Here is a 7,717-nt window from a genome sequence, read left to right as displayed (position 1 = left end):
CATCAGTGCTTGGGTCCTCAGAGCACTCAGAAGACACCAAATTTGGATACTTGCTACTTGAACAAGAGCTTTGAAAATGTCAGATCTAATCCTTAATCCAGAGGTGTCATAGCTGTCGGTGTAAGGTGGTCTGTTGCAGGTGGGGAAGTACTCAGCATATCATGCAATGTCCCACTCTGTAGCGATATAGGACAGGTAGCACCTCCCTGCTTTCTCTGTTGCTGCCATCTCTAGTGTGCTGCAAAATCAGGACCTGATTGTAGGAGGCAACGAGCAGTCAAAAGGTAAAAAGAGGAGCAAGGGGACCATGATAGTGGCTGAGAGGACCTCCCTTCAGTCATTTCTGTTCAGAGTTGCTGTACCCTTCAAAACAGAATGTGGCTAAACAGAACTGGACAGGGACAGGACAGCTCTTGATCCATCTGAATTGTAGAGCTTCACACAAAGATGCCCTTCAACCTCTTTGAGCTTAAACACCTGTGGTTTTGAGTATCAGTGCTCCTGACTTAGGTATGCGAGTCAAGTATTGCAATCTGAAATTCTGCATTATGGATTCAAATCTAGCCCCAAGCTACAGTGAACAGCAGCTGAGGGGTTCCTGGGAAATGAGAACTCCTAGCCTTATCTTTTTGAACCATTGTTAATGTCGTGAAAAAGGCCACCTTGGTCTATGTGATATTGTGCTGTAGGGTTTTGGCCATGCAAGGCCATCTGTCGTAAAGTGTGATGTATGTCTGCTGGCAGTTCCTAGCACAGAGGAGAAAAGGGGTTGCTCCCTGCACCCCGACATTGAGCCCAGGCTTGAGACTGGGGAGGCAGTGGATATACTTCCATATAAAATGACCAGGAATGCCTATGATCGGATGATAAAAAGTTGTGGTTCCTAGGAACCAGTCCTGTTTCAGAGAAAGCAACGGAAATAATACTGCTTCTACTGCTGTTTCGCTCTAAAAGAAATATTAATGTAAAAATAGAGTAATTTAGAAATAACTATCTTCCCCTAGCTAGCTGTCATGGCAGCAAAAGCCCCATAACGGAGCCAGTCCCCGAGCCTGTTATTTCTAAATCACTTCTAATTCGTGGAAACCAATTTGCAAAATTTTGGGTGGTTTGGGAATAAGAAAAGTCACTTTACAAATCATTGTCTACTGCAGGAAAAGCAATTGTCATGGACCCAGAGCATAAAAACACAATATGGGTTTTTTTAGTGTCTCAAGTCATGTGACAAATTAGAGGGATACCAAATAACGTAATTTCAACACAGTCAAACAGCTCGTGCTCCACTTGCATGGTGATTATCCTCTCAGTTTACACAGATCTTTGCACTCCTGTGGTGCTTTAATAACATCACTTTAAACCCCTGACATTTGGGTAACATGAGAAGCAGTGAATCCTCACAGCACCTACAGTCATCAGTCACTGTCAGCTCCGGGCTGAGGTTTCTCTGCTTTCTAACCATGTGGCTGTACGCTTAGCTTAAACTCCTTTTTCTGACACCGGGTATTTCCCATAGCCCCCAGAAAACAACCAGGAGAGTCTCTGGTTGGTGTGCCCAGCTGCCTGAAGCTTCGAGAGCCTGTGCAGACAACAGGCGAAGGGAGAGGTTTGCAGTTCAGTGTCAAATGCTGTTCATTAACCCTGGCTGCTCCCCGAGGGCGACGCTGGTCACATTGCGTTATTTGCATGGCAGTAGAGCGAGGGACCTGCTTGAGATGGAGGGGAGGGGAAAAAAATCACTGAATAATAAAAGACAGCCTTTGATCTGAGGAACTTACAGGACCAGGTGGGAAAAAGGGATGGAAGAAGGGCAGGGTTGAGGTGCTTCAGGTAGTGGTTGTGTGTGAGAAATGCCTTGAAGAAGAGTAGTCTGATTTTTCTCTCTGTTCAGTCTATGCAGCCAGGCTTTGGTTATGTTCATACTTGTGTAAATCACAGATAGCTCCACTGACTTCAGTCCAATGACAGCACTCTCTGCTATCAGGGCTATTGACTTGAAAGTAGTTATTCCACTTATAACCTGGCTGAATAGAAGCCAGTCCTGTATCTGGTGTGGGAAGGCCAGAACTGGCTGGTAGCTGGCTGTATTTTCCAGTTGTTGGCTTTCTGTTTGATCCAGGGAGAACCAAATTAATCTCTCAATGAAACAGGCACTCCCTGCTCCTGACAGCATTGGAGCATTTTGTAGGAGCAGGACTTACATCAGTGGCATCATTTTGTGCCCAGTAATGTCTGTGTGCAAGCAGTCTTGTACTGCTCAGCAGCCTGGCGTCCCTCGGACCTATGGAGCCATGGCATGGCACTACCGAGGGCAGGGTTTCTCCCCCGCTGGGCGAACAGAACCAAGGTATCCATGGCAGTGTGCAGGGTCTGTTCCTTTTTTAGTGGCAGCCTTAGCAGCCCACCTCTTTTTTGTATTCAAAATGTTCCTTGTGTTATTTATCACGTACTGTTATTATTTGTAATTCTATTGCAGTATTTACAAAAAAAGTCAGCCACTCCTTCTGTGTTTACCTTACGCACATCTGATGTGCAAGGCACCAAAAACCTCACAATGTCATTTTTTCCCAAAGACAACTAGGCTTTGCTACGGCAAGGCTGGGCTGTGGCGAGTGTAGATGCTTCAGAGCTATGAAGGATCCTCTTGTGACGCAATGTCCCAACTTCTGTGACATGATGCGGTTCACTAGCGCAGTTCCAGATCCTGTCCCATCTGGTCGCTGGAGCTGTGTGCTTGGTGGCAATGTGCTTGATTTGGGGCTGCAAGATGGGGGTCAGAGTGCTTAGTCAGTATTATCTGCTCTGTTTCATTCCACTGGTTGGTTGGTTGGTTTTAAATATATTTTGGATGCCTAATAATTCCAATAAGAAATTTCTAAAAGAACATCAGAAAAGCCATCCACAGTATTTAAATCACTATGTTAATGCAACTGAGCTCATGCGGCTAAGAGATTGCAAATCATTTTCAGATGCCGTCAGCATCTTTTTTTGTGCTTGTCTATGTCCTCCCATGACCATTGCTTGGAGAGCCATGTACACACTCGAAGGATTTGCTTTGAGGGGAGGGCTCAAATATCAAAGTGGAAAAAAAGCATTCAAACCTAAAAGCTGACCATAAAGCCCAGCACATCATTTTCAGAAGCAGAACATTATTGTTACTCTGCTGACAAACTTCTTTTGAGGGCAGCAGCACGGTCCAGCACCATTTTAGATTTCTCTTGAAGCCGCACGTAACCAAAATAAATATATGGTTACATAAGAAACTATATTACGTTCTTGCTCCTGGGTTCCAAGTCTAATTGTAAAGTAAGCACAAATCCAGTATGTCTGCCCTTACAGAGGTAGAGGGCCAACCTCCCCCCACATGCGATCCTACCGATTCGCACCTGGGACAAATGGGCCGACCAAGTGGAAGGAAGGTGGGTTTGTCCCTTCTTCTAAGGTGCTCATGTAAGATGTGGAGGCCCTCTGCAGAGGTGGACACAAGGGGACAGGTAGGGAGGGGCATTGAACGGGCTCCGGAGAGCAGCCACGGCTCAGGGAGGGCAGTATGTGGGTTTTGGACGTAGCCCAGCATGGCGCGAGTCACTGAAGCCCAGAGGCTTCACATTGCTCACATGAATCAATAATGATTTATACAGCTTCATTAGTATGCCAGCAGCAATGCCTATAGTCACAGTGACTTAACGCTGTGCATGATACAAGCCTGCTTTCTGCTGCGTATGACTAGGGAAAGAGTTATGTAGAGAGGCTGTGACAAACCTGCACTTTCAGAGCTAGGCTCTGAAATTTGGCAGGGGATAACTGTACTTCTTTGCCCCTGAAGGTGTTGTGAAAATATATGAATCATTGTTTATTTCCAAAGTGCTTGGACACTGTAACTTCAAATGGGATAGAAAAACCCACAAAGGAATCCAGTTTGCTTCAGAGCAGAGATCCTCATGAAAATGCTCATGAAAGACAAACCTTGGCCTGCAGAGGGGAAGGACCAGGCCATGTGGCTGGCATGATGCAGAGAAAGATGAAGAAACACAGAGCAAGAATAAGCAGGCAGTGTTAGGACCTTGAGTTTTCTGAAGTTGGCAGTCTCTCAGCTTTAATCAAGCACAAATTGTTCAGTTCCATGCAGAAAGGACTGGATAATGTTCACTGCCCTGCGCTCCCTACGGGAACAAAATCAGGGATTCCTCCTGGCTTCTTGGCTAGGCTAGGATACAGCAGCCACAGAGGGAAAAGAAGCTGGTAAGATCAAAGGGCATTTTCTGTGTCATTATGTTCTAAAGAGGACTTTATAGCCCCTGGCTATAGGATACTGTACACTGCTCAGTATTCTGTCTCAGTTTCTAGACCTGTAGTGTAGCAGAATAATGTGTGTGTATGTATGTGTGTGTAAGCTCCTAGAGAAAGGACACTGCAGCAGAGAAGGTAAATTAAATAAAATCTGAGGCACCTGGGCAGCAGGACAGTGACTGCTATAAAAGCCCACGTGGAAGTGAATGTTGTCAATATAAGCAGCCACACGTTGATGGAGGATGATAAGAACCTATGAAGAACAAATAAAAATGACACCTACCTCAGACAACCGAAGTTTGAAATCTCTTTACAAAGGAGGCCAGGGGCATCAACGCTGTGGACAGTAAGGCCCAGGGAGCTGAATCCAAGGTCATCTAGTCACGGCAGAAGCGAAACTGAGACTAACCCCATGCACCAACACAGGCTGAGGGCTGAGCATCTAGAAAGCAGCTTTTAGAAAAGACTCGAGGGTCCTGGCAGACGACTTGACCATGAGCCAGCAGTGCCCTTGCAGTAAAGAAGGGCCCCAAAACATCCCAGGCTATGTTAGTGTCTGCACACATCTGGAGTGCTGGGCTCCCCAGTACAAGAGAGGCGTGGACATGCTGGAAGGGCCACAAAGGTGATTAAGGGCTTGGAGCATCTGGCATATATGAGGAGAGGGTGTGAGAGCTGGGATTGTATAGCAGGGGCCATCTTATCAATGTGTATGAATACCTGATGGGGGAGTAAAGACGACAGAGCCAGACTCTTTTCAGTGGTGCCCAGTAAAAGTGCAAGAGGCAATGGGCACAAACTGAATACAGGAAATTCCATTTAAATATCAGAAAAATCTTTTTTTTTTTTTCTTTTAACCGTGGCAGTGGCTGAACAATGAACAGGTTGCCTAGAGAGGTTGTGGAGTCTCCATCCTTGGAGGTATTCAAAACTTGACTGGGCACAGCCCTGACCAAGCTGCTTTAGTTGACCCGGCTTTGAGCAGAGGTGTTGGACTAGGCAGTCTCCAGAGGTCCCTTCCACCCTCCACTGTGCTGTGATTCTATAACAGAAGACAGCTCTCCTGAACCCCAGGGTAATGTTCACAATGAAATGGTTACTGGGATCCTGGACATCTGCTCTTTTTTGATTAAATGTTGCCAACAGAAATATATGTTCAGGTATGGGGCTGCACATGCGCAGATGGTCTGTGCATATGTGTGGATACCTGGAGAATCCCTCCATATGCAGGCAAGCCAGTGCATCCGGCCAGCCTGCCAGAAGAAAATGTGAAAAATTGCTGAATTCCACCTAGACAGAATTTCCAGCTGGAAAAAAGAGGACGTGTCTGGGGAAACCTGGCCATGAGCTATTCCTGCATCCAGGATCTTGTGCTGAGTCTCTGCACAGAACAGTTTCTCCTTAAATAAATACTCACCTATTCAAACAAGGTCTTTGCACACTGAAAACAGTATATTCATCATTTGAGTATATGGTGGGTTACTTGCTATTCATCACTTTTATATTCTTCCCTTCCCCATAAACTTCTTGGCTATTCTAGTCAAGGGAAAGAAATGAGAACACGTAGTTGTGTTTATATGTAAAGGCTTGCTGCTTTTGTCACACCAACGCATCCAGCTTGTGTGAACACAGTTCATTTGTACAGTTGTGCCACTGGCTTAGTTTATGTACATTGGTTGTGAAAAATAAACTGTAACAAGTGAGAGTTTAGTCTGGGATTATTTTTACTGCTTTTTATTATAGCTATGTCATATAGTTATCTATCTAGCTATCTACGTGTTTCACTCCTCTCCTCAGTACCATGACTGCAAAATATATGAATGCAAAATGCTGCAAGCTGGGTGACCTCCCAGGCAAGAGAGGGAAGGAATAGTCGAGGAGCTGACAATCAGCGCTCAGTAATTTGTTCCTGTAATGGTACCTGAATCTACTCTAATCAGCAAATCTTCCTCCTGCTGCATACAGAAGTGCTCGGTCTGTCAGATAACTCATTTGCAGCAAACCCAAATCAGCTTTACCCACAATGTGGCCACCTCTAGAGGGCAGTGATTGACTGGTTAATGTTTGTGCTGTAATTGAAGATGATTACTGGTTTATCCTGGATTAATCCAGTTGCGGTGCTGCAGCTGTTTAGCAAAATACAGCTTCAATGCAGAAAGATGCAGTGAGTCTGACAAGGAAAGGTCTCTGGTCTGGTTGAAGTGATAGAGGAAACGTGGCCAAGAAATGTAGCAGAATTTGGCCTGAGCATTAGGATGAACTTACAAACTGTCGTGAGATCTTTAATTCTTAGAAATACCAGTGACCTTCATTTCTAGAACAGCATTTGTTTGTGAGGTCCATTGCAGGAACTAACTATAAGTACATTGAAACCAGAGCAAAACGGGGAAGGAAATCAGTCAGCATCAATTGCTCTAAACTCCCAGGTTTACACTAACAGCTTGCTCCAGTTGGCTTCCAGCACAAAATGGTCCCGCTGTGCAAGCCACCATCCCAGGGACAGGCTTACCAGGAACGGGGGGACAGTACCTGCCTTATTAACATCATTTGGTGCACGAATTGCTTCCAGGGAGAAACAGCTGCCCAGGCCGACATTTCGCATGGCTTCATCTTCCTCTTACCTGCAGGTCAGGTAAGAAACTAGTTGTGGTATTTCCTGCAGCATCCTGTGATGTTGTGGGTGGTCCATGTGTGGCCCTGCCCAGCTCCCACACCACTGGTTTCTGTCTGAAGAATATCGCTCACCTTCCCCTTTTCTCCCAGACCGTTGTCGTCATTTTGCTGCTTAGCTGCTTTCTTTAATTCTTCTGTATCCTTTTTCCTGCTGTCAATGAACCAAACTCCACTTTACTTCTCAGCTCTGCACAGAAAGGTGATCAGTTGTGTGAAAAAAAAGTGTGAGGTCAGGACAGAGTTTCAGGACAGACATATTTTTTCTCCTTGTGAGCATATCTTTGAATTTAAGCTGCTGCCGTGCATTCAGTGCTGTGCTACATTGCCATGTTTGTAATTAGCTCTGGAGCTGAAGTATGTGCTCTGCAGCCAAGATGCACACTTTGCCGCTCTGTGCCTTGTGTACCATGCCACAAGGGTTCATGGGTCAAAAAGAGTTTATTTCAGTGACAGGTGACATCAGCACACATGTCTTTGACAAGGGAGGCAGTGTGAAAACATCAGCACCGCTCCTTCTCTTTCCCTCTTTCTTAGCACAGAAAGATGGGGCTGGTTGTTGGTTTGTCATCTTTATATTTAGCACTGACTCCAAGTAGTGTAGCTAGAGGGGATGGAAACACACTCTACTGATTTTGATCTCTGTGTTGCTGGTTTGAATTAGGACCAGGCTGATGTTGGCCCAGAATTATTACTATTTGCTTAGCACTTTGAGACCTCTTTGTATGATTTTGTTGCCTCTCATCCATTAGCCTGTGGA

Source organism: Aptenodytes patagonicus, chromosome 6, assembly GCF_965638725.1.
Source record: "Aptenodytes patagonicus chromosome 6, bAptPat1.pri.cur, whole genome shotgun sequence".
NCBI lineage: Eukaryota > Metazoa > Chordata > Aves > Sphenisciformes > Spheniscidae > Aptenodytes > Aptenodytes patagonicus.
This window is presented reverse-complemented; position numbering follows the sequence as displayed.